Consider the following 23,931-nt stretch of genomic DNA (forward strand, 5'->3'; position numbering starts at 1 on the left):
ATACACAAATTTGTTTTTTCCATGGCAACACCCTGGCCAGAGTTGACTTGTCAACCAATCACTACCCTTTCCTCCTGTTGTATTAAATTGCTGTGAGCTTTTGAAATTTGGCACTCTTGCATTTGTCCCGAAGAGTGCAAGATGATAAACTTTAACATCTCTCTCATTTCAGCAATATTCAAATATAAAATTAGATTTTCAGGGCCAGTGAGGGTGTTTGTTAGTAGTTATGAAGTTACTGAAGTTAGTACGCTGTTAAAATCCCAGTTACACCTCATTCAACAAGAGCTTTTATAGTGAGATTAACAGTGTAAATGTGGAAGTTCATGTCATTTGAACCGATTTCAGAAGATTTCCAACAGCAGAGATACTGTGCAGGTGTAGGGACTCACTGATGGAGCTTTTGGACTCTTGCATTTAACTGTGCACGTGTGAATGCCAGTAGTTGTTGTCAATATCATTATTGTATTGACGGCAAACGTTAACAGTTTCACCATCATTATAACTGCAGAATCCAGGCAATTATCTTTTGGACAAGACAATAAATCAAGGTGCTGTGTTGAACTGAACATAAAATCACTATTCAAAGAAATGCAGAGAGTCCTGCAGATAATCCTGTCAAAGAACCTTTGGCTTACTAACACCATCTAAAAAGATTAGATGGCCATGTTTGTGGGACTTTATTGTGCACAAAGTGCCAGCTGCATTTAACTGCATAAGAACAGAAATTGCTCTTAAAAAAATAATTTATTGGCTGTATGGTGCTAGAAGACATCCTGAACGCATGACAAAAGACCATTTAAATGTGTATTCTTTTTTCCTCTAGAAGTCGAATCATGTATATCTATGTAACAGTATTGTATATTCCATTTTACAATTGTCAACCAATGTACTTTTGGGTTAGCATGTTCAGACTGAGAGAATACAGAATGTGATGTGGCCTACAGAAGGGTGCAGTTAATGGTCCAGGTAAATTATCATCTCCAGCAATGGTACTAGAGTATGATGAGAGGCATTAATTAAAGAGCTATCAAACAGCCAATGAAACCTACCCATGGAGGATAGCAGAGTCCTGTATTTGACACTGAGAATCAAAGCCAAGCCCTCTGAATGCAAGATTAACGCACCATAATTAGTACTAACAGCTACCAATCAGGAAACATTTAAAAATTCTTGAGGTTGACATGAACATTTAAACAGCATATGCAGTCCTCTCTAAGTATTGTTTCTATAACTATCTCCCACAGGTTGGAGAGTACACTGACCTTCCTGCATTTCAAGCTTATGTTCAGTTACTATGGTGATCAGAATGACGTAAAGCCATTGCAACATAAAATGCCAAGATTGATGACCAAGAGGATTGAAGTAAATTAATGCCCATTGTACATTAAGAGTATTATAGAAACCAAAACAAGTATTAAGAAAGATTGAAGCAAAGGCCAGACCTGGTGCCAGCATTTAAGCCTTTCACAGTATTGCCATCCATTACTGTTCCTAAGCAACATGAGCAATAAAAAAAATCTATTCCAGATCCTAGGAGAATATGAATATTCATTCAAATGGCATGCACTCAGCTTCAGGGAAAGGTCTGCAGTGTCAGTCATTGAAGTAAAAGCACAAAAATCGGATTTCTCTTCTTTCATTGACCGCAAATCATAGGTGAACTGCAATTTTCTCCAACTAGAGAGGACACAGTAAAGAACATTTGGTCTCACCACAGTTAGACAAATATTCAGGTTTCACAAAGAGCTGTTGAGAAACCATTGTCAGTTGCAGAGAGCAAGCAGTCTCCAGCTAACCCCCACTCCTCTTCTACTCAGGACCAAGAGTTCACTTTAGGGACAAGCAAAAGATTCACTCAGTTTGCAGCAGATGGTTTGCTATGGCATATTAAATAAGGGCGATGAAATATACTAAAAATGGCAGAAATTAAAGCACAGAGTCTGCAAGAAACAGCACTGTTCTTTTTATTTTAGCGACTTACAAATCATCTTGCATACTGGAGCTAGTAGCTGGACTTAGCCTACGGCTTTGCTTTACCGTATTGTTGCCATGGATTCTACTTTGGCAATGGTTATAAATATGTATTTTACACTCCTTAGTGATACTACTCAATATGTAGTACTGAACCATCCATTCCACAACAGCAAACAAACTTCAAATTAAAGGCAAGACTGAAGGTAACTTACCTCAGAATCACTGTCGCCAAAATGTGCTAATTTAAAATCTGCTATGCATATTTTGGATGTTGAATTGTGATTGCAAGTCTATGGGCGGGATCTTCTAGCCCCACCCGTTGCCGGGATTGCCTGGTCCTACCAAAAATCAATGCACACCCCCTGCCCTCCCTCCACGGTGGGGCCGAAAAATCCCAGCCAATGTCTGGAACCCTATAATTTCCACTGCAAGAATTGCAATGAGAACAAAGGATTAGATGGAGCGATCTGATAAAAGTTAATCTCCCAGAACAATATTTTCAAAATCTGAGCAAAAGAGTTAATTAATCTATCTCGGTACTAAGCCATGTTTTTGTATCATCTCGTACCATCAGAGGCAGGCCTGTCAAAAGAAAAACAATGGCCCAAAAATTCAAAATGGGACTGCCACATCAAACATGTGTACATCAATGAAACATTGCTTTACCTCACAGGTATGAAGGGATCTGATTTTTGAATTAGCATATTCATGTTGATTTAGAGACTGATACTAACCTCTGATTGCAGTGTACATACCAATACAGACGCTTGTCTTAACCCCAACAATGACGTTACGATCTATTTACAATTGAGCGACCTATTTAACAAATAGGGGGCTAAATTATGATTGTACATTGAAAATGTGAGTCTACTAAGAAGGAACTCTCTTCTCAAAGGGTGGTGGAAGCAGACTCTTTGAATATTTTTAAGGAAGAGTTAGACAGATTCTTGACAAGCAAGGGGGTGAAAGGTTACGAAGAGGGGGCAGGGATGTGGAGCTGAGGTTACAATCAGATCAGTCATGATCTTATTGAATGACGAAGCCGGCTCAAGGACCCAGTGGCCTACTCCTGCCTGTATATTTTGTTTGAAGTAAAATTATTATCCTATTTCTTAAAGACAGTAGATCCTGAAAACAAGCTTAATAATCTTCTAATTTGCCTGTTTAAAAAGAAATGGTAAGGCAAATAACAGGTGTTAAAGGGATTTAAAACAATAAGAATAACCGGTAAAGCTACAATAAAGTACAGCTGGAAAAAAAAAGGGCAAAGTCAGTTGGTATTGTGGCTGCCACACACAGGCTTTTATTAGTGGGTTTACTGAAAATACTGCTGCAATTTACACTTTATACATCAAAAGCATTTCAAAATTCTGCATTTACAGTAACTAATTTTGCTAAATGTATTATCACGGATTTCTCATTGAAGTTAGTGGTAGGCTTCTAAAGACATACTTACACATGACCAGGTTATACATGTGTAATTCTATCTAAATGGTGCACAATAAGATCAATTTAAAATATTCGATTTGTTGTCATTCCTCTGAATGAGAAGCTATGTCGGATTAAATAAAGGGGGCAGTGGTTTGGGGGGGCGGGGGCAGGGAGGTGAGGGATCTGGCCTACTTACATGCATTCTGAAAAACAACCAGCTGTGTTTTGTTAAGTAAAATGTGGTATCTGAATCGATTGACATCAACATATGCCTTGTACAATGCAACCTTGCTAGCCACGGTGGCAGGGGAGTCAGCGGGGCTGGGAGGGGGGGCGGGGTGTGTGTGTGTGTATGTGGACAATATGAGGTTCCTCCTGGAAACATTTCAATTCAACACCCAGCAGCCTCCTTTGAAAAGAAGTCCGGGGAGGGGGGGATGCATGTTACAGTCGCCACAAAATATGTAGGCCTGCAGGCATCCAGGTCAGTCATATCTGTGAGGAAGGTGTTGATGTGACTATTCACTGGGTGTGCTGACCTCCAAAGATGCTCAAACCTTCAGAGAGACTGACCTTGGCCCCACCTCTCTGTAGAGCTAGCTTTGTAAGGGCAAGTAGAAACTCAAATTCCTGCTCTGCCCACTGATTAGGCCTTTTCACCCAACCCTCTCCACCATCACTCACTTCAGCCAAAAGCATCTATCCACTTCCCACCCACCTAGACGGCTGTCCACTGGGTCCCATGCTCCTCCATTACACCTGTTGCTTTCCTAACCTCTTTTCCCATTGGCTTCCTTTCAAAATACCTTTGTTCTCTTTCAAAGCGTAAACTTGATTTTTTAGAAGAATGAGGAAAAAAAAATCTTTTTACCTGTATCTTTTTCTCACTCACTCATTCATGTCCTTTCTCTCCCTGACTCATGCTAGAAACTCAAATCTCTGCTTCACGGATGTAGGGAATTGGCACTGACCTTTGTCAACAAAATACAATTACTTGGCTTCAAGCTCTAATTGGCGAATTTTTAAAGTTAAACATTAGCACAAAAATGATCGCAGGGATTGAGTTCCACAGCTTTTCACAGGAACAGGGCAGTAATATTCCAAACGTCACAGGCTAAGCCTTCTTCCTACTCGAGCCACTGGCTGCTTTTTATTTGGGTCCTTTAGAAGGGCAGCTCAGGCTCTCATCTGTCTCATTAAGATATGCAAATTGGTTTTCTATGGTTTACATAGGATACCAATGCAATTTGGAGACATGAACAGTCACAGTGTAAACCACACGTGCTCCATTTGTTGGTACAAAGCACAGAGCAGTCTTGCCATTTGGTCTTCAAAAGAGACTGTTGCAGGCTCCTTTGAAAACTAGTAAAGATACATTTTTTTTCAAAATAAAGAATTTCATGAGCCCTGAAGGAGCATTCCAACTCTACTGTTTGGGGGAGGCTGAAAAGTTTAATGAAGTCATTAAATGAGAATTCAGTAGATGATTTTGCTGTTGTAAAATATGTATGTTTTATTTTGTTTCACTCAAAATCTCATTTGGAATTTCAGATACTAAAGGAAAAAAAGCTTCAAGAAGAATGTCATGCAATTTGTAGGAATCTAGTCACCACATTATAAATTCCACAGGCAAAACTCTGAATAAATGGGCAAAAGTTGACATAAGAGTGTGACAATAGAAAAATCTGCAAACATCATTTCTGTAGGGGTTCTCCAGATGTAACTTAGGCCAAAGATCAGCAGGAGCACGTGAGAAATCGCATAATGGCAATTTTCCCCATTTCTTTTGTGCTTCTGCTAATATTCTTCCAGAATTATAGCAGAAGATTTGGGGTTATTCTGCCAAGATTTTTAGTAAGATACAGCTGTAGATATATATCTATTATATTTATTAAAAACACTATCCAGCATATGGCCATCACAGGCAGTAGTTAATTGTGGTGACAAGGGTCTTGCTCACTGACTGGAGAGCTGGCTGGACCCCAACGTCTCCTCCTTTCAGAAAGACTTGCCGAATTAAGTGCCAATTAGGCACTTAATTGGCAGCAGCAGGCCTTCCTCGTGTTCAAATATCCCCAGAAGTGGAGGTACCACCCATCAAGAGCTGCCAGCTAATCAGGGGCTGGCTGCTCGACGCCAGTGGAGTTGCCAAGTAACGAGGTGGTCCAACAGTGCAGCAACCCTTAGCACCGCACCACAGTGCCAACCTAGATTTTGTACTCAGGTCTCTGAAGCATGATTTGAATCCACAACTCTGACTCAGAGGCAAAAGCGTGACCAGAAAGGCACAGATGACAGCTAAATCACATTTAAATCCTGCACCTATATCATGTTTAAATCAGCCAGGCTTGGACTTGCAAACCTGTTTAAGCACTGTGATAAAATACTCCCATACTGTCAACCAAAATATCCAAAAGAGCATCTTATTCAAAAATCCTACCAGGTCTATTTTCATTTAAAGCACAGGTGCACAATTTTAAATAACATCTCTTAGTCATGAGCTCAACACTCACTCACGCAGTGTGTTTACTACTTCACCAGGATTACCATTTCAGATTTTTGTGACTGCTACCTGTAATATACACCAGTTGTACTCATAACAGCCACTGTTGCAGTCCAACTGACCTATACATGTGGTTGTCAGAAGAACGGCTGCTTCCAGAGTGCCCGGATGCCCCTTCACAGTAGGGCTAGCTGTGGCACACTGCCAGAGCTGGGATTCAGTGCCTTACTTGTTTTTCTTGTTGCTCTAGTGGAAAAAGCAACCAGAAATTAGTATAAATGAGACCAGCCAGAGAACAAACGAAGGGCTCTATTACACATTTAGGATCAATAGATTGAACAGAATCACCAATTCTGTAAATTACCCTCCCCTTTTCTGTGGGGAAATGCCTAGTCTCATCCCCCAACGCCCCAGAGTGCAATAGCTTGAAATTGGGAGCTAAGCAATGTAGGAGATTGTGGACAGAAGACCAAATTGCCATCAGTTTATGGTGCACTCCAAATAATTAGTCTTGAGAATGGCACTGTTTAATATTGTGCCATTGGCAAACAGACTGTGATTTCAAACTCTGATATTGTATATTGTAAACTTTAACTTGAAATGTCCAGATGGTGCTGACTGAGCTTTTTCAAAAAAAAAAGTCAAAATCCTTCCAATATGCTCACATCTCGTATTCCGAGCACACATTCTGAACAAGTTATGATCGGTTCCTGTAAAACACAAAAGTTAATTCACAGCAAATCACTAAAACAAAATTGCTTCCAAGACAATAAATAGCACACACAAGTCTATTATTAGCCAAGAATGGGTGTGGGGGGAACCATAGCTGTAAATAGGTCTGTCTTCAGCTAAGGTGTCCATTGATGTAACGTTTCTTCATGCTTAATCACTTAGATTTGCAAACTTTTGTTTCGATAGGATCATAGTGAAACAGCACAGAAAAAAGGCCATTTGGCCCATCATGCCTGCGCCAGTATATGAAGGAGCTATTCAGGTAGTCTGACTTCCCTGCTCTTTCCCCATTGCCCTGAAAATTTCTCCGCTTTCGATTATACATCCAGTTCCCTTTTGAAAATTGCTATCGGAAAATATTACATTTGTAATGTAGGTACAGTTGGTACAGGTATACTGATGCAAGGTGGATGCAAGGAGCATGTTGCTAGATTAATTTGTGTGTGTGGCACAATGATAATGTGTGTTGGAGCACAAATTCTTAGCTGTGCAACTCACGGCTGCCTACATTGTCAGTTCATGCTGCCATGAGAAAATTCCAAAGACGCTTGGAAAGGGAAAACAAACCATTTGCACATTTGGAGGCAGAACTCCGAGGTCACCATATCAGACAAGCTGCAAAGTACAGAAAAATAGCTATTCATTTCAAGTCATTAACTGGATATGAAGCATATTAGAACATTGAGCATCATAGTACAGCCTGCGTCACCAACTCTGATTGAATAAATTTATACAGATTTCATTACATGATCTCGGGCCTCCAAGCACCCCGTCCAATCAAACGGCTTTTTTGTCCATCTTCAATATTTTTATAATCTTTAAACAAAAATGGGAAAAGAATACACAATTTTTGTTCATGAACCTTGTAATGTTTTTTTTAAAAACCCTGGTTGCTCACATTAATGTCCAGGAGATTTATCTTTGAATATGCTTTACAACCAGCCTCTACAGCCCTCTGCAGTGAAGAATTCCACAGTTTGACTACCCTCAGAGAAGAAATTCCTTTAAATGGGCACCCCCTTACTCTGAGATGATGCCCTCTGGTCCTAGACTCTCCCACAAGGGGAAACAACCTCTCAGCATCTAGCCTGAGAAGCCCCTAGAATCTTATATGTTTCAATAAGGTTGCCTCTCATTCTTCTAAATTCCAATGAGTACAGGCCCAACCTATTCAACCTCTCCTCATAAGAAAATCCCCAGGATCAGCCTGGTAAACTTTCTCCAGACTGCCTCCAATGCCAGTATATCTTTCCTTAGATAAGGGGACCAAAATTGTTCACAGTATTCTAGGTGTGGTCTACTATTGCCTTGTATAGGTTTAGCAAGACTTCCCTATTTTTATACTCCATTCCCTTTGAAATAAAGGCCAACATTCTATTTGTATTATCTATTACCTGCTGAACTGGTATGCTAGCTTTTTGGGATTCATGTATGAAGACCCCAAATTTCTCTATGCTGCAGCTTTCTGCAGTCTTTCTCCATTTAAGTAGAGAGTGACTGCCCTTGACATTAAGGCAGCATTTGAGTGACTGTGGCATCAAGGAGCCCTAGCAAAACTGGTGTCAATGGGAATCGGGGGAAAACTCTGCTGCTTGGAGTCATACCTAGCAAAAAGATTGTGGTTGTTGGAGGTCAGTCATCTCAGCTCCAGGACATCACTGCAGGAGTTCCTCAGGGTCGTGTCCTCAGCCCAACCATCTTCAGCTGCTTCATCAATGACCTTCCTTCCATCATAAGGTCAGAAGTGGGGATGTTTGCTGATGATTGCACAATGATCAGCACCATTAGCCGCTCCTCAGATACCGAAGCAGTCTATGTCCAAATGCAGCAAGACCTGGACAATATCCAGGCTTGGGCTGACAAGTGTCAAGTGACATTCACGCTGCACGAGTGTCTGGCAATGACTATCTCCAACAAGAGAGAGTCCAACCATTGCCGCTTGATGGTCAATGGCATTACCATCACTGAATCTCCCACTATCAACATCCTGGGGGTTACCACTGACCAGAAACTAAACTGGACTAGCCATATAAATACAGTGGCTACAAGAGCAGATCAGAGGCATGGGGTAGTGCGACAAGTAGTCTGCCTCCTGACTCCCCAATGCCTACCCACCATCTACAAGGCACAAGTCAGGAGTATAATGGAATACTCCCCACTTTCCTGGTTGACAGCAGCTCTCACAATGCTCAAGAAGCTTCTTCACACCATCTAGGACAAAGCAGCCCACTTGATTGGCACCACATCCACAAACATTCACTCCCTCCACCATGACACACAGTAGCAGCAGTGTGTATCATCTACAAGATGCACTTCAGGAATTCACCAAAGCTCCTTCAACAGCACCTTCCAAACCCACGACCACTATCGTCTGGAAGGACAAGGACAGCAGATAGTTAGGAACACCACCACCTAGAAGTTCCCGTCCAAGTCACTCACTATCCTGACTTGAAAATATATCGCTGTTCCATCACTGTCATATGAACATGAGAACTACGAGCAAGAGTTGGCAATTCACCCCCTCGAGCCTGCCCCGCCATTCAATACGATCAGGGATGATCTCATTTTGGCTTCAACTCCAATTTCCCGCCATCTCTCCATAACCTTTCAACCCATTACTAATTAAAAATCTGTCTATCTCCTCCTCAAATTTATTCAGAGTCCCGGCATCCACTGCACTCTGAGGTAGTGAATTCCACAGATTCACAACTCTTTGAGAAAAGTAATTCCTCCTCATCTCTGATTTAAATCTACCACCCCTTAGCCTAAAACTATGGCCTCTTGTTCTAGAATGCCCCAGAAGGGGAAACATCCGTTCCATGTCTACTTTGTCTATCCCCTTTAGCATCTTAACTACCTCAATTAGATCTCCTCTCATCCTTCTAAACTCTAGCGACTATAGGCCTAAACTGCTCAATCTCTCCTCATAAGACAAGCCCCGCGACTCTGGAATCAATCTACTGAACCTGCTCTGAACCGCCTCCAGTGCAACTACATCCTTCCTCAAGTAAGGGGACCAAAACTGTGCACAGTATTGCAGGTGCAATCTCACCAATGCCTTGTACAGTTGCACGAACACTTCCCTATTTTTATATTCTATTCCTTTAGCAATAAATGCGAAAATTCCATTTGCCTTCCTTATTACCTGCTGTACCTGCTTACTAGCTTTCAGCAATTCATGCACAGGGACACCCAGATCCCTCTTCACTGAAGCATTCCGAAGTTTCTCTCCATTTAAATAATAAATCACCTTTTTATTCTTCCGACCAAAAAGGATAACTTCACACTTATCCACGTTAAATTCCATCTGCCAAATTTTGGCCCATTCACCTAACCTGACCATATCCATTTGTAAATTTCTTATTTATTCATTGCAACTTACTTTCCCACCTATTTTGGTGTCATCTGCAAATTTAGCTATAGTACCCTCTATCCCTGAATCCAAGTCATTGATGTAGATTGTAAACAGTTGGGGCCCAAGGACCGAACTCTGTGGCACCCCACTAGTTACAGCTTGCCATCCAAAAAAAGACCCATTTATCCCGACTCTCTGTTTTCTGTTAGTTAACCAATCCTCTATCCAAGCTAATATATTACCCCTAATTCCGTGTGATCTTATCTTGTGTATTAATCTTTTGTGTGGCACTTTATCAAAGGCCTTCTGGAAGTCCAGATATACTACATCTATAGGATCCTCACTATCCACACTGCTTGTCACATCGTCAAAGAACTCTAGCAAATTAGTCAAACACTATTTACTCTTCATAAAACCATGCTGACTCTGATGGATTGCATTTTGACTTTCCAAATGCACCATCACTACTTTCTTAATAAAGGATTCCAACAATTTCCCAATGACAGATGTTAAACTAACTGGTCTATAGTTTCCTACTTTCTGCCTTCCCCTCCTTTTTGAAAAATTAGCATTTTTCCAGTCCACTGGAACCTTTCCAGAATCCAGGGAATTTTGTAATATTATAGCCAATGCATCCACTGGGTCACAATCCTGGAACTCCCTTCCTAACAGCACTGTGGGTGTACCTACACCACATGGACTGCAGTGGTTCAAGAAGGCAGCTCACCACCACCTTCTCAAGGGCAACAAGAGATGGGCAAAAAAATGCTAGCACAGCCAGTGAAGCCCACATCCTGTGAATGAATAAAATAAATATTCAGTTCCTCTGTTCTTCCTGCCAAAGTGCACAATCTCACATTTTCCCACATTATATTCCATCTGTCACGTTTTTGCCCACTCACTTAGCCTGTCTATATCCCTCTGTAGACTCTCTGTGTCATCCTCATCACTTGCCTTCCCACCTATTTGTGTCATCCACAAACTTGGCAATAGTACATTCACTTCCTTCATCCAAGTTATTTATATATATGGTAAATAATTGTGGCCCCTGCACTGATCCCTGTGGCACTCCACTAGTTACAGGTTGCCATCCTGAAAATGCCCCCCATATCCCAACTCTGTCTTCTATTAGTTAGACAGTCTTCTATTCTTGTTTTAACCATACTTAATTCTTAATTTGGCAGTAAATAGGTTTTAGCCTGGTGAAATACTCCCTTTGTGTGAAGACACAAGGAGGTATATTTTTGTCTTCACTACCTGAGGGGTTTTCGGGCAAAGCACAGTTTACACCCTTTATACAACTTGCATGAAACCGAGTGTGATAAAGGACTTTTTCATCCAAATCTATTTTGTAATCTTTTGGACAATAGCACAGATAAGGAGCAAACACCATTATACCTGTACTGTGAGCGATCAGAGATAAAAACCTCCATATAGACCAATTACCCATCTGTACTGTCAAAGAATATGAATACAGACCCACTGTGAAAGCACCAGAGAACCAGACAGACAGTTAGGAAATCAGCAAGGAATCATTCACTGTTAGCGGATCACTGGGGAATCAGGCTTAGTCTATCACTGGAGCATCAGTCACGAAACCACGATTAGATCACCAGGGTACCTGACAGAAGTGTAGGCTAAAATAAATCAATATTAAAAATGTGTTGGATGAACAATCAGTCCATAATATCTGAAATTGTTTCAATTCCCACTTCCATGAGGCAGGCAGCTAGGAAAATGCATGTTTTATTACAAAATTAAATAATGAATAATTTTTAAAAAAAATCTCCGGCACTCTGGCTTTTGCTCCAGCGGGTAGCTACTCAAAAAACTGGCTGTCATAATGGTGCAATTAAGAAAATTGAACTGAGTATACAAAGGGACATGTTGTTCCACTTTGGGCATGAACTGCCATTACAAAATTTTTAAAAAAGCAGACTCATGGTGACCTGGAATAGAACTAAAAATGCTGGAAATTCTCAGCAGGTCAGACAGCATCTGTGGACAAAGAAAATTAACTAGCAGATGCGACCAGACCTACTGAGTATTTCCACCATTTTCTGGTTTCCTACATTGACAGCAGTATTTTGCTTTGGAATTTATGTGGGCCTGAATTGTTCTATCTGGATCACACTCAACTAACAGAGCCCAGGGTTGCCAATTACCCTCCAGAACAACCAGGAGAGGTCCGGAATCACCCTCAATCTCCTGTTAGCTAGTAAAAGCAGTCTGAGCGATTTTTGAACTGATAGGATTCAGGTTCCCCAGCAGCCCAGAGTCCATTTAAATGAATGGCAGCACACCCACGCAGGTGCAGCCAGCGTGATGACATTTGCATTGTAGTCGTGCATGCATACTGCGCCTGTGGACGTCACTGCTTGCTGGCTTGCCTGTTTTTCCCAGGGCAGCTGGCACTGAGAGTCAGCAGAGTGAGCGAGCCTAGAACTGAGCTCTGGAATGACTCAAGATTCGGAGAGAGAAGAACAAAAGAAGTAGCCATGCCAGCCAGAAGGTAAAGAAATGATAGGGCTGGGCAACTGAACTGTCCCTCAGAGAAACATAGAAAATGGGAGGAGTAGGTCATTCAGCCCTTTGAGCCTGCTCTGACATTCAATATGATCATGGCTGATCCTCTATCTCAACACTGCACTCCCGCGCTCTCCCCATACCTCTTGACACCTTCAGAGTCCAGAAATCTATTTTCTTCTTAAATATATTCAGTGACTTGGCCTCCACAGCCTTCTGTGGTAGAGAATTCCATAGGTTCACCACCCTCTGAGTGAAGAAGTTTCTCCCCATCGCAGTCCTGAATCGTCTGCCCCATATCCTGAGACTGTGACCCCTTGTTCTAGACCTCTTCAGCCTGAGGAAATACTCCCTGCATCCAGTCTGTCCATTCCTGTCAGAATTTTATATGTTTTAATGAAATCTCCTCTCATTCTTCTAAACTCCAGTGAATACAGGCCTAGTCGGCCCAATCTCTCCTCATACGTCAATCCTGCCATCCCAGGAATCAGTCTGGTGAACTTTTGCTGCACTCTCTCTATGGCAAGTATATCCTTTCTTAGGTGAGGAGACCAAAACTGCACAAATACTCCAGGTGTGGTCTCACCAAGGCCCTGTACAGCTGCAGTAAGACATCCTTGATCCTGTTCTCAAATCCTCTTGCAATGAAAGCTAACATACCATTTGCCTTCTTAATCGTCTGCTGCACCTGTACGCTTGCTGTCAGTGATTGGTGTACAAGAACATGCAGGTCCCTTTGTACATCACCATTTCCCAATCAATCACCATTTAAGTAATACTCTGCCATTCTGTTTTTTCTACCTAAGTGGATAATTTCACACTTATCCATGTTATACTGCATCTGCCATGTATTTGCTCACTTACTCAACTTGTCTAAGCCTCTTAACACCTTCCTCATCGCTCACTACCCACCTAGTTTCATGTCGTCAGCAAACTTGGAAATATTACATTTGGTTCCCTCATCCAAATCATTGATATATGTTGTGAATAGCTGGGGCCCAAGTGCTGATCCCTGGGGTAACCCACTAATCACTGCCTGCCACTCCAAAAAAGACCTATTTATTCCTACTCTCTTTTTCCTGTCTGCTAACCAATTCTCAATCCATGCCAATATATTACCTCCAATCCCATGTGCTTTAATTTTGCACACTAACCTCTTATGTGGGACTTTATCAAAGCTTTCCGAAAATCCAAATACTTCACATCCACTGGTTTTCTCTTATCTATTCTTCTAGTTACATCCTCAAAATACTCCAGCAGGTTTGTCAAACATGATTTCCCTTTCATAAATCCCTGTTGATTTTGTCTAATCCCGTTGATATTTTCTAAGTGTCCTATTGTCACAACCTTTATAATAGATTCTAGCATTTTCCCTACCACGGATGTTGGGCTAACCAGTCTATAATTCCCTGTTTTCTCCCTCTCTCCTTTTTTTTTTTAAAAACAATGGGGTAACATTTGCCACCCTCCAATCTGCCAGGACTGTTCCAGAATTTACAGAATTTGGAAGATGACAACCAAAGCAACCACTATTTCCATGGCCACCTCCTTTCATTCCCTAGAGTATAGATTATCAGGCCCTGTGGATTTATCCGTTTTAATTTCAGTCCCATTAATTTCTTCAGCACCATTGTTTTAGTAATACTAATTTCCTTCAATTCCTCCTTCTCACTAGACCTTTGGTTCCCTAGTATTTCTGGGAAGTTATTTGTGTTTTCATCCGTGAAGACAGAACTAAAGTAGTTGTTTAATTGCTCTGGCATTTCCTTGTTCTCTATTATAAATTCTCCTGTTTCAGACTGTAAGGGACCTACATTTGTCTTCACTAATTTTTTTCTTTTTACATACCTCTAGGAGCTTTTACAATCTGCTTTTATGTTCCTTGCAAGTTTACTCTCATACTGTATTTTTCCCCTCTTAATCTCTTGGTCCACCTTTGCTGAATTCTAAACTGCTCCTAATCCTCAGGCTTGCTACTTTTTCGAGCAATTTAATAAAACTCTCTTTGGATCTAATACTTTCCTTAATTTCTTCAATTAACCATGATTGGGCAGCTTTTCCTGTAGTGTTTTTATGCCAGGAAGGAATGTATAACTGTTGCGATGCATACATTAGTTCCTTATATATTGGCCACTGTCCACCATCATGCCTTTAAATGAAGATCCTCAACTCATCTTCACCAACTAACACCTCATACCTTTGTAGTTTCCTCCAAGATTTAGGACCCCAGTTTCAGATCGGACTACTTCATTCCCTTGTTACATGTGTCTCTAATTTCCTGTTTAATGCTGTCCCCTACATTATCACTACTGTTTGGAGGCTTATAGACAACTCCCACTAATGTTTTATGCCCTCTGTTGCTTTTTAGCTCCACCCAGACTGATTCTACATCCAGATTTTTTGAACCAATATCCTCTCTCACTTTCGCACTGATTTCATCCTTAACTAACAATGCCTCGCCACCTTTTCCTTTTTTGTCTGGCCATCCTAAATATCGAGTACCCTTGGATATTCAGTTCCCAGACTTGGACACACTGCAGCTATGTTTTCTTAATCGCAATCATGTCGTACCCACATACATCTATTTGCGCTGTTACTTCATTTACCTTATTGCAAATGCTCTGTGCATTCAGATAGAGCGCCTTTAGTCTTGTCTTTTTAACATTTTTACACATTTTTTTGTATTATGGCCCTATTTAATGCTAGCCCTCGTTTCCTCTGCCTTCTACTTGTGCTTTCTACTTTTCTGTCTTTCTTTCTTATCTTTGTTTCCCACTCAGGTTCCCTTGCCCCTGCCAATTTAGTTTAAAACCTCCCTCACAGAACTAGCAAATACCCATGTGAGGATATTTGTCCTAGTCCTGCTGGGGTCCAGTTTGCACAGGTCCCATCTTCCCCAGAATCGGTCCCAATGCCTCAGGAATCGAAACCTCTCTCTCCCAAACCATCTCTCCAACCACGAATTCATCTGGTCTATTCTGCTATTCTTGATCTCACTAGCACATGGCACTGGAGTAATTCTGAGACTACTACCTTTGAGGGTCTGCCTTTTAATTCATTTCCTCGACCCTGCTTTCAGGACCGCATCCCTCTTTTTACCTATGTCATTGGCACCGATATGGACCACAACCTCTGGCTGTTCACTTTCCCCCTTCAGAATGTCCTGCAGCTGCTCAGTGTTAACCTTGACCCTGGCACAGGGAGGCAACATACCATCCCGGTATCAAGTCTGCGGCTGCAGAAACATCAATCTGCTCCCCTTATGATAGAATTCCCTATCACTATTGCGCTCCCACCACCCCACCCCCCCCACAACTCCTCCTCCTCCCCACACCCACCCCCCACCCCACGCAGCTGAGCCACTTGTGGTGCCACGACTTGGCTCTTGCTGCATTCACCGGAGATATCATCCTTCCCAGCAGTATCGTAAACAGACAATCTGTTGGAAATCAGGATGGACCCAGGGGACTCCTGCAGTACCTGCCTAGTGCTTTTACTCTGTCTGGCCATCACCCATTATCTCTCTGCCTGTGCACTCTTTACCTGCAGTGTGACCACCTCACTGTACATGCTATCCACAAAGATCTTATCCTTGTGGATGTTCCACAGTGACTCCAGGCGCAGCTCCAGTTCCAAAACACAATCTTGAGTAGCTGCAATTGGAGACGTTTCCTGCGCACACGGTTGCTCTGGACACTGGAAGTGTACCCAACTTCCCACATCGTACAGTAGCTGTATTCCACTTGGCCGAGTTGTACTGCCATGACTTACCCTTATATTGCTCCCTTTATTTTTACTTCCTCTAGTCTAGAGAATATTAAGGACAGAAGAAGAAATGCTTACCAGGTCCTACTTACAAAGGCTGCTGCTCTTCTTGCTGAGGAAAGGTAAAAAATGAAAGGATCACCTCCTTCCTTCTTCAGTGAACTCCCTCTCTCACCAAACTCCAGTGCAGACAAAAGCAGTACTGTAGATGGCTTGCTTTTATGCTGTCTGAATCTAGCTCCTGAAAACCTGTTTAAGCGAGTTAACTAATTTACTAGCTGCAGCTGCAAGCAGAGCCTCTGTTTTAAAACTCAACTAAAACTTACCTTCTCCCAAGCCAAAGAGCAACTTTTAGTTAGTTGCTAAATTAAAGATTAGATTTTAGATAGAAAGTAACCCTTCAAAGTCTCTGTCGCACCAAACTCCAACTGAAGCATGCTAATGTAGCCCAAAGCAGCACTCTGAACTTCCAGCTACTCTGGCTGGTACGACAGTCCACACCCTGAAATTTTCTAGAAAATTCAGGCCCACAGTGCACTTTCCAACTGCTCCAGCCAAGGCCCAACCGAGAAGCAGCCTCCTGGACCCCAGATGGAAAGAAAGTTCCAAGAGAGGCCAAGACCTACTTCAGGTAAGAACCTCCTTCCAGCTTCTTGCTTTGCTGCTGGGCTAGAAAAACTGCATTGATTAAAAGGCCCAAAGTCAAACTTAGAAAGCTTTCTGCTGAGGGACTTGAGTAGTCTCAGAGAGTCACGCGAGCTGAGGTACTTAAAGGAGTGCTACTGCCTACATTACAGCTAGAAGAAAGCTAGCCTAATAGTTTTAATAGCTATTAATATAGCTTAGGAAAACCCCAAAATGATGAATGACCCTGGTGAGGGTCTCTCTGGCAGAGCTAGCACACCACAGGAATGTCATTTAAAATCATATAAACATGGCTGAAACTGTGAAAATGCAGGAAGTTGATTTTTATTTTCTCAATCAAGAGTATAATTCAATTATTAACAATATAATGCCATTTGTTAATTATGGAAGGAGAGAACTTTAAGTTTGGAAGCTATAATCACCTCTCACCCACATGAAAATATAAAAATGATGGCTTTATTGTGTGAGTTTGGAAATGGCAGGTCCAAATCAAATCAATGATGTCATTATGTTCGGAGAGAAAAAAATATACAGAATAGCTTTACTCTGCAACCCTTACCAGAGCCCGTAAAGGCAAACAATGTTGATGGAGTTTAGATTGGACCAGCTGTGATTTTACAACATACATCATTTTTGACATCGCCAACAGTTGCAGTTTCATATGAATACATTCTCACTTTTCAGTATCCACCACAAAATCCAGTCTGGTGGCTGAATTGGTGAAAGGAAATGTTGCTTTTTTTTTTACAATAACCAGCAAAACAGTAAACACAAAGCAGCTTGCAATTTAGGAGGCAGCATTGGTAACTTGCTAATCCTTCATTTCTAGTACCTGGACTCAAATCCAGCTCGTGCTGATGTCACAGTGCTGTAATGAGTTCTCTACTGAAGCTGAGTTTCAAACAGATTGATGGGGCTAAGTAGAGAGAACCTTACTCTGCATTTAACCAATATTGCTCAGTGCCCAAAATGGAAGGTGCTCCATTCTCCAGCCTCCTTCACTTAAGAGATAAAACATTTCTCAAAGTGCAGGTTCTATGCCAAGAAGCTGACTAATGGCTTTCAATAGACACACATGAGGCATTATTGAAAAAGGCCATATCAGAGGGACATCTACATTCAATTAAAGTGTGTTCTAACATTAAAATTAAAGTCAACTCCCATCAGAAAAATCTGATCAAATTAAAATTAAGGGGGCAATAGATTTGGCAGTGTGTGCAAATGATGGCTATTAGCTGTGTGGACAAATGGTAAATCTGACCCTGGAACACTTAAAAATGCTCAGAGTTACTGTACATGGTGCACTCTCTCTCCATCAAATTAACTATAAATGCTTCACACAATAGGCTGAATTTATGTGGGCATGTTTCCCGGGGGGGGGGGGGGGCGGGGAGGGTGCATGTAAAATAGGTCAGGCATCCACCCCACCACCTTCCTGCCCACCCCTGAGCTCACCTCATAATACAAAGGGTGGGCAGACATCAAAATCAGCAGCCTGTCCTTCCATATTTAAATAAGTACTTAAGAATCAATTAGGTTTGTTATCAAGCTAATTGACACTGATAATACGCTGCCCATAGAACAATTGGCATGGGCAGCTGGGTAGGAACAGGTAGGGCATCTTTTAAACTTAAATATTCAAAGGGCCGGGTGGGGGGCGTCGCACTTCAGGGGCTGCCCTTTGCTGATCAAGGCCCGCTCCCCCCCGCCACCCCATAAGTGGAACCCCCCCCCGACCTGCTCCCTTTCTTAAACCCACCCCCTCCACTCTCCCTAACCCTCGTTAATCTGCCCCGTAGCGCTTTATTGTTACGGGGCAGGTCGGCACGGAGCATGTCAGCTCCATGGCCAATGTTGTCTCCCACCCCCCACCCCCCAGTACTATCCCAGTCAGTATTGCAACATCCCACAAATGCAATCATATGAACCATCGGTTTTGTAGTGGTATTTGCTATGGGAGCAACAGGTGTCCACTGTCAGTGGGCTCTGTCTGAACAAGTGCATGGGATCTCAGCTTAACAACTTATCAAAGGGACTATTTGCCATTCTAAATCAGCACTGCACTGGAGGGTCAGGCTAGATTTAGTCAGACAAAGAAGCAATTGTTACAAACTGAGCCAAGCTTGGTACCTGCTGCTAGCTTTTCAAGTTAGAATAATATTTGCAAATTTAATTAGCATTCTCCTTCAAGATCTTTAATTTTCCAACAAAACATAGTTAAATTATGCAGCTGATCATTCATAGCTTTACTTATGCTTAGTCTAGATTCTGGATTATGTTTGTAGTGTGTAAATGCTAATCTGGTTTTTCTATTTCTAGCCAGCGATTTAGGCTGGTTGACTAACCAAGTATATTCAGGGGGTACAGGTTAACGTGCAACTTCTGAAGTGTGACTCACGCTTTCAAAACAAACAAACAGTCATTACAAAAATAAAGTATTTGTAATGTTACATGAGATTACAATTAGAAATAACAAATGCAATGGCAGGAATGTTGTTAGGTTTCTCAAAGCCAAAGGAATAAGGCTGGTTCTCAGAATTCAGCAAAATGTAGATATCTGCAGTCTAAGGGAATTGTTCACATGACTTGCAAAAAAAAAAACACTTTCAGCAAAAAAGTACCAAACAGCCAGCTGAGATTTTTTTTGCTCTTTATATCATAATTAAGTGGTAACAAGTACAGAGCTAAACAATCCCACAACCAATGGATTAGGTCAAAGTTCTGTAATCCCTCCACACCCTGTTGGTGAATGGTGGTACACAATTAAACAACCAACCAGAAGAGAAGGCTCCACAAACATAATCCAGCATGTCACTAAAAAAGACAAGGGTGAAGCATTTGCAATCATCTTCAGACAGAAGTGCCAAATTGATGATCTACCTCTGCATCCTTCTGAGGACCCCATGATCACAGATGCCAGTCTTCAGACAATTTGATGCCCTCCACGGGATATCAAGAAAATGCTGAAGTCACTGGCTACTGCAAAGGCTTTGGGCCCTGACAACGTCCCAGCTGTATTACGGAAAACTTGTGCTCCAGAACGAGCTATACCCCAGGTCTTGCTGTTTCAGTACAGCCACAACATTTGCATCTTCCTGGTAATGTGGAAAATTGCCCAGATTATGTTCTGTTCACCCGAAGCAGGACAAACCAAATCTGACCAATTACAGCTCCATCACTCCGCTTTCAATCAAATGTAAAGTCATGGAAAGCGTCGTTGACAGTGCTATCAAGCGACAATTACTCAGAAAAACCTGTTCATTTACACTCAGGTTTTGTAAGGTGCACAAGGCTCCAGATCTCATTACATCCTTGGTTAAAAACATGGACAAAAGAGCTGCATTCAGGACGGGAGGGGAGGGGAGCTGCCCTTTACAGTAAGGTAGCATTTGACCAAGTGAGACATTATCAAGCCCTAGCAAAATTGAACTCAGTGGGGATCAGGATGAAAACTCTCCACTGAATGGGGTCATGGTGAGCAGCTGATGATGGTTGTGGCTGTTGAAAGTCAATCATCTCAGCATCATGACATTGCTGCAAGAGTTCCTCAGGGTAGTGTCCTAGGCCCAACTATCTTCAGCTGCTTCATCAATGACCTTCCTTCCAACATAAGGTCAGAAATAGAAAGGCTCACTGATGATTTCAATTGATGGGTGTCAGCCATGGCTCAGTTTGTTGCACTCTTGCCTCCGAGTCACAAGATTCTCGGTTCAAGTTCCACTCCACGGCTTGAGCACAAAAATTAAGGCTTGCATTCCAATGCAGTACTGAGCCACAATGATTCAAGAAGGCCACACCAGCAATGGTCACATCCCATGAATAAATATTAAAATCTCTATTTTAGTCATCTGTACTATGCAGTTAGCAGGCACTAGAGAAAGCAGGGATGAGCATGAAGAATTCTGAGCAGTGGAAGCTTGTGACTTCATGTCTCTCAACACTGGAAAATTTGACTATTTTGCATAATTTATTTAGTTCATGCTGAATTATGAAAATTCATAAATGTAAAAGATTATAGTATTTATGTGATCACAGATTAGGGAAGCAGTTTACAGTTGCCAGAGAAGTGGAAAGTCATCGTCTCTTGATTCTTCAAAGTTAGCCGCAACATTGTCAAAAACTACAATTTAGAAGAATCAGAAACATGTCTTTTTAGAAGCAATAGTCCTGTGTAGACAAACTTTCCCAATCACATTAATGACAGTTTAATCAAGTTAAATAATTATCTTTCTCCTCTTGCATTATTTTATCTCTTCCCATGCATTCCTGAAGGCATAGGCTCTTTGCTTGGGTAGAACTTTAAGATCAACAAGCATCAGCCATGACCTCAATCAAGTAGCCACTGGCAGTGAGTATTAATCCACAAGGGAGCTAAGTCCAATTCTGTTCTTTCCTGCCATCCAATCATAGCTGAATAGTGAACAAGAATGAGAACCCTAAATAATGCCTCCTTTCCTGATCAAAAGGCACCAAGACCAAACAGTGTGTCAGCAGTGTCTTGGTTAAATATAGCAGTTAGCAAAGATGAGACATTATTAGGTCATTCTTGATTTAGAAATAAACCTGGCAACCCATGAAAACAGCTTCTTATGAACGTTTAGGGGGGAAATTTGATCAAGCCCATTTTTGGGCACAGGGATCCCAAGGTGTGATTACCCTGTGTCCAGTCCCAATGAAGCAGGCAGCAAGCAAACCTTATGCTGCCTTCTCATCAACCTGATTGTAGCATGCAGTCCAGTGCATAACACAATGCAGACTGGGACTGCTTGCTCAACAAGGGGTGTGGCTAGCACAACATACAGCTGGCCTGCCCTGCTCAAAGGACCTAGCTTCTCTTCAAATAAAGGTGTGTTCAGGCTTCAGGAGATGCAGGAACAGTCTCAGAAAGGTTTTGAGGGAAGCAAAAGAAACTGAGAATGCAGCAATAGTGCTGGCCAAAGAGAAGAACACTCAAGTTCATGTATGCAGCACTAGAGGCCTTAGGGGATAAGAGAAGATAGGTGATCCTTCCATAGGAGGCCTGGGGGCCCTCAAGACATACCTTCAAAAGGAGATGAGAGCAGTTGGTCACGGAGGTCAATTCCCAGAGTCTGGCCCCGTGAACCTGTCTACAGTTCCAGAAAAAAGTTCAATGACCTGATACAGGTCAGTAAATGCATCTTCAAATGACATCTTCTACTCAGATTCCACCCTGCTCAATGCACCATAGCCCCAGTCGTCAACAATCTGGATTCATGCCTAACATTCAGATGCTCCATCTCACCTTCACACATTTTCACATGCGCTAACCTCACACCCCTATCTCACAGCTTCCAAATGCCTCCAGCTATTCAGCTTATGACAGGCACCTCACTCAAATGCATTGCAATGCACTGAATGGAATTCTCTCCTCTTGTTTGCAGGACAAAGTTGCATATAACCACAGTGAACCAAAGTGGGATATGCACGGCTGCACCCCCTGATCCCTTTGGAGGAGATGGTACTTCATATTATCAGGCATTGAAGCCTTTTGATGATGACAGATGCAAAACGTTCAGCATCACAGCATGCTCCTATTTTATGCATCTTCTCACATCCCACTTCACTCTCATCCTACAGCTGACATGAAGTGCAAACTGCAGGTGGCATGAACATGGACCTCTTGCTTTCCAGGCCTCCCTTCCACTTTTCTCCTTCTGCACTTTGGATTTCAAATTTCAGGCCTGGCCAGCCAGTGCAGCCTCACCCTTAAGGGCACGAGCAATTACAGACTTCTGATGAAGAAGCATTGTCACGAACTGTCAATCGCAGCCACCAGCTCAGTTACTGGCACTGCTATAACATTAGAAGGTAGTATAAGGCTCAGTACATGGTGACTCACCAAGTGGACTGCAGCTAGGGCAGGGGCAAAGGTAACTTGCATGCCAGCAGACGACTCCTGCTGCAGAGGACTTAAGGTGAGGATTTTGATGGAGTAGCATACAGGAAAAAGCTGATGAACATGCACGCAAGATGCTTGGGGCACTGGCAAGTCTATCAGAGCCTGTTGTCACTGTCAAGAAGCATGGAGGAGACTAAACCATTAATTTGAAGTTTAATTGTTAGGTGGCCTATCATTAAGAGATTCTTTTAATTTTGAATCCGCCATCTCTGTATTTTTCTATTGGTAGTACTCTAGATCAAGAAGTTGTGAACCTCGAACCTCCAGTACAAGATTGAGATTGAAAGAAATGTTTGTCTGTAGATGAGATGTTAAGCTGATATCTGTCTGCATGCTTCGGTGGTTTAAGATCTCATGCTACTTTTCAAAGAGGAACAGATATGTCCTAGCCAACATTTCCTCTCAATATGAAGAAACTTTAGCTTGCCATTCATCTAATTGTCTGGGGGACCTTGATGAAGAATGGTTGTTAGGCTTACTTAAATAATAACTGATACCGTGCATCAAAAGTAATTCATTGTGTGAATTATAGATGGTTAGAATAGGTTGGGCACTATTTCACTGCAAATGTATAAATTACTCAATTTTGGAGTACAAAATTTGAAAATGAGAAGTCCAGACAGTGTAGATTTGGACAGTTGCCACTGACAGATTTAAGATAGCTTGCAAAAGAACCAAAGGGAGAAGAGAAAAAAAAGTGTACAGAGTTTTTATGATCTAAAATGTACTGCTTGAAAGGGTGGTGGAATCAGATTCAGCAGTAACTTTCTGAAGGGAACTGGATATCTACTTGCTAAGGGAAAGGTTTTCAGGGATATGGGGAACATCTGGGAGGGTGGAACCAATTAGACAGCTCTTTCAAATGACTGGTACAAGAACAATGGCCTCTTTCTGAACTGCAAGGGCTGAGTTTTACCTGGAGATAGGCCTGGAGCAGGAGGCCTTCTAAAATGACAGCGTGAAGTGTGTGGCCAATTAATTGCCAATTCCAGCCAACACCGGCATTTTACAGGCCCTCTCCATGTCACAGATGGTCAGGTAAACTATTGCAGCCACCCAGCAGTTTCCTGGAATGTG

At 42.0% G+C, this 23,931-nt stretch overlaps 1 protein-coding gene across 12 annotated transcripts in view; it reads right to left on the minus strand.

Moving 5' to 3' along the window:
* LOC121286861 (band 4.1-like protein 1) overlaps positions 1-23,931 on the minus strand; it is a 278,934-nt gene that overhangs the window by 139,306 nt on the left and 115,697 nt on the right. For 2 of the 12 annotated variants that reach the window (XM_041204016.1, XM_041204017.1), the window contains exon 2: positions 6,034-6,157. The exons of the other annotated variants lie outside the window; for them this stretch is intronic. The gene's annotated coding sequence lies outside the window, so the exon portion shown is untranslated. The remainder of the gene's footprint in view (positions 1-6,033; positions 6,158-23,931) is intronic. 12 annotated transcript variants of the gene reach the window in all.

The sequence above is a fragment of the Carcharodon carcharias genome, chromosome 14, assembly GCF_017639515.1.
Source record: "Carcharodon carcharias isolate sCarCar2 chromosome 14, sCarCar2.pri, whole genome shotgun sequence".
In the NCBI taxonomy this organism is placed as follows: domain Eukaryota; kingdom Metazoa; phylum Chordata; class Chondrichthyes; order Lamniformes; family Lamnidae; genus Carcharodon; species Carcharodon carcharias.